Below are 4687 nucleotides of genomic sequence, written 5' to 3' on the forward strand. Positions count from 1 at the left end.
GCTCCTAGTTCTTCAACATCTGCGTCAGCTATTTCGTCTACCACTTCTTTTGCGCAGTGGCATCATCGCTCGGCCACCTCTCTGGTTCTAGATTGTCTACTCTTGTTGGTCGTGGTGTCTTAGGTCCTATTTCTGGTGATACTGATCTCCATTGTACGGGTTGTAAACTTGGCAAATAGTTGGAACTCCCTTATCCTTCTAGTGAGTCTAAGTCTCAGCGACCTTTTGATCTTGTTCACTATGATGTTTGGGGTCCTGCCCCTTTTGTTTCAAAAGGAGGACAATCTTATTATGTTCTATTTGTTGATGACTATTTGAGATTTACATGGATTTATTTGATGTCTTCTCATGGTCAATTTCTTTCTATTTACCAGCAATTTGCCACTATGATCTGTACATAGTTTGACTCTACTATTCGAGTTTTTCGTGCTGATTCTGCTGGTGAGTACATCTCTACTACACATCGTTCCTATCTTGCTGAGCAGGGTACCCTTGCTCAGTTCTCATGTCCTGGTGCTCATGCTCAAAATGGTATTGTAGAGCGCAATCATCGCCACATTCTTAAGACTGCTCGTGCTCTCCTGATCTCCTCTGAGCTCGGTCCTCATTTTTGTGCTGAGGCTGTTTCTACGGTGGTTTTTCTCATCAATCGCCAACCTTCTACTGCTCTTCAGGGTTGCACTCCCTATGAGCGTATTTTTGGCACCCCACCTGCCTATAGCCATCTTCGTTGTTTTGGGTGTGTTTGTTATGTCGTTCTTCCACCTCGTGAACGCACCAAACTAACTTCTCGGTCTATTGAGTGTGTTTTCCTTGGGTACAGTACGGAACATAAGGGTTATCGCTGCTATGATCATGTTGCTCGTCGGATGAGGATTTGTCGGGATGTCACCTTTGATGAATCTTGGTCTTACTATCCTCGTTCCTCCTCCGGTCCTTCCTATACCACTGAGTCCCTCTCGTTTCTCACTTTACCTGATTGGTATCTTCCGCTGTCATCTCCATCTTCTTCGCCACCTTAGGTATCCTTTTCTCCACCTCCGCCACCTCCTCCTACTCCACCACCCTCTCCCTCTCCACCAATATCTCCTCCTCCACCGCCGTTGTGTCTGTCTCATGAGATCACTCACTTCTACACTCATCGTACCTAACCTGCTCCACCACCTGACTCTTCCCTATCTGTCCTCGGCCCCCTTCCAGAGTCCCCTCCTCGCTATGCTCTCCACGACCATAGCACTCTTCATCCTCCTGATCATCTTGGCTTTGCTGCTGTCGTCTTGGCTAAGCCCACGACCTATCAGGAGGCTGCTGTTCACTAGGAGTGGCAGCACGCTATGGCTGAGGAGATTGCTGCCCTAGAGCGTACTGGCACCTGGGATCTTGTCCCTTTCCACCTTGTGTCACCCCTATCACCTACAAGTGGGTGTACAAGGTCAAGAATCGCTCGAATGGCTCTCTTGAGCGCTACAAGGCTCGCCTTGTGGCGCGTGGTTTCCAACAGGAGTACGGTGTTGACTATGATGAGACCTTTGTTCCTGTTGCTCACATGACCACTGTTCGGACCCTTCTCGCTATGGCATCTATTCGTCAGTGGTCGATCTCTCAGTTGGATGTCAAGAATGCCTTCCTCAATGGTGAGCTCCGAGAGGAAGTCTACATGCAGGCACCTCCAGGGTACTCCATTCCAGATGGGATGGTTTGTCGGTTGCGTCGTTCCCTCTATGGTCTTAAGCAAGCTCCTCGTGCTTGGTTTGAGTGTTTCTCCTCTGTTGTCATCGATGCTGGCTTCAAGCCTAGTGACCACGATCCTGCTCTCTTTGTTCACACTTCTTGTGGTCGCACCTTCTTCTTCTCTATGTCGATGACATGATCATCACGGGCGATGACTCTCAGCACATTGCCTTTGTGAAGCAGCGTCTCAGTGACACATTCCTTATGTCTGACCTGGGTCCCCTTCTTAACTTCCTTGGTCTTGAGGTCACCTCCACATCTGATGGTATTTTCCTCTCTCAGAAGAAGTACACTCAGGACCTCCTTTCCCATGCTACTCTCACTGATCACTGTATTGTTGATACTCCTATGGAGCTTGGTGTTCACCTACGACCCACTAACAGTGTACCACTTGTTGATCCCACTCGCTATCGTAGCTTGTTGGGAGCCTTGTCTATCTTGGGATCACCCGTCCTGACATCACTCACTCTGTTCATGTCTTGAGTCAGTTTGTCTCGGCTCCTACCCAGCTCCACTATGCTCACCTCCTTCGTGTTCTGCGATACCTTCGTGGAACTATCTCCCGCCGCCTTTTCTTCCCTCGCTCTAGTTCTCTCCAGCTTCAGGCATACTCTGATGCGACATGGGCGAGTGATCCCACTGATCGCTACTCTCTCTCAGCTTATTGTGTTTCCCTTGGCTCCTCCTTGATTGCCTGGAAAACCAAGAAGCAGACTGTTGTTTCCCGGAGTGCTGAGGCTGAGCTGCGTGCTATGGCGACTATGACTGCAGAGGTGACATGGCTACGATGGCTTCTCGAGGATTTTGATGTACCTGCCACTGCACCCACTCCTCTCTCTACTTATAGTACCGGTGTGATCAGTATTGCTCGGGACCCAGTCAAGCATGAGCTCACTAAACACATTGGTGTTGATGCTTCATACATGAGGTCGCAGGTGCATGATCAGGTTGTGACGCTCCACCATGTGCCTTCCGAGGTTCAGCTAGCGGATTTCTTCACCAAGGCACAGACACGGGCCCAACATAGATTTTAGTTCTCCAAACTCAGTGTTGTAGATCCACCGTGAGTTTGAGGGGGGTGTTAGATGTATAGATATACTTATAATTTCCCTCTACTTGGAGGGGTTCTTTGCACTTGTACACACCTGTATACTTGCCCCTTTGGGCCTTGGAATAGAATAAGTTGGCATTCTAACAAGACCGACAAAATGTTGTTCAGATGTGAGAGGGGGAACAGATACAAAATGCACTGTACATGCTATTATTTTTCTTTTTTTGAAAAAAAATAATATAACAGGGAGCACTTACATTTGATACACCACAAGCTTTCGCTATGATCTCTGCAGTCTCAGCAGCTCGATACAAATCAGAAGAGTAGACAGCGGCAGGCTTGGCTTCTCTTGACAGCCGGCGGGCCACCTTACAAGGTTCGTCATCAGGTTTTGGCCGGAAATAGTGTCAGTGCTAGAGCTGGGATTGGGAATGTTCATCACATTATGCATCACGGTTTGAGCATACAGACGTTACCACAACGTCTTGCTGTCTGCCAGCCTCATTTATCTCAGGATCCATTTGTCCCTGGTCATTGGTAGATGATGAATCCTGTAAGAATTCCGCTTTCTGGGAAACACATGACAATGGATGAATGACATTAGATGGTTGAGCTCCTATAGGAGTACATCTAATGGCCACTAATGCTGGCCTACAGGCTACAGGCTCAAGTACAGAGATACATTGTACCATTGTTTTCTACCAGTAGTGGCTCAAAACAGAGGCTTACTATGATATTCTAGGTAGTACAGGTACGGCAGATATGAGTTTCTCAGATATGAAAACATTTGGGAGTACTAGTAGTTTCGCCTAACAAGATGGGGTAGACATGAAAACACTAACGTTACTGTTAGAGCTTGTTCTTATTCTCTTAACCCATGGAATTACAAAGAGTAAACGCTGCTAACAGTGAGGGTTCAGATTAATCATTTTTCTCACTGGGACTGCAGGATCTCTTACAAAATAATGCAACAATAAACTGAGAATTTTGTGATACCCACTGATTTTTAAATTGATTTCCCCTCTAAACATAACTTGGGCTGAACAAAACATAAATTTCACGTGGTGAACTTGATGCTGAAGTGCACTGACAGGACACCATTTCTCTAGACAGTTTCATCAAACAAAGGAGGTCACAGATCATGGTCAGTAAATTAGATCAGGAGACATATAATCACTCCAAAAAAAAAATTCACATGTCACTTGAAGATATATCAGCACAGCTGAGGTTTCAAGTCATTTAACATAATGTTTATTGGTAGGCTTCCTTAGGAAAATGATATTGCAAACATTAGCAGATTAGCTGATTGCAGAGGGGAGAAAAAAAAATCTAACCTCAAGTCCAATGAACTGCGGAGATCTGCCTTATGGAGAGTTGCACTCATTATCAACTCATCACATGGAAAGGCGGATACTTTGAAATCCTTAGGGAGCATCTTACAGGTGCCTAATCAAGACAATAAAGCAATAGAGGACTGTTCCTGTAAACATAGCTTGTGTGAGGAAAAATATAAGAAGCATTTTCCACTGCTAACAGTGGGAAGCTTGAATTATAGAATCACAGGAGTGATTAAGAGGTACATGTGATCGATTTTATGGCTGGGAGTGCAGGGTTTCCTCACATATTATGCAATAAAAGGTAGACTACAGTGTTACTCATTAATTTGTAAACAGATTTCTTCTAAAGCTAACTAGGATCGGCCATAGGATCATTTTACCTGTTGATAAACTTGATGCTGAAGTGCACTAACAAGAGATATTTCTCTAGAGAATTTCATCATTCAAAGCATACCACAAAGCATGGCCAAAAAAAAAACATGAGCCAGTATAGTCACTCCAACAAATTCACATGCCACATAAAGATGATCAGCGCAGTTGAAAACTGACTTCATTTCTGACATAATAC

The sequence above is a fragment of the Miscanthus floridulus genome, chromosome 10, assembly GCF_019320115.1.
Source record: "Miscanthus floridulus cultivar M001 chromosome 10, ASM1932011v1, whole genome shotgun sequence".
Taxonomy (NCBI): domain Eukaryota; kingdom Viridiplantae; phylum Streptophyta; class Magnoliopsida; order Poales; family Poaceae; genus Miscanthus; species Miscanthus floridulus.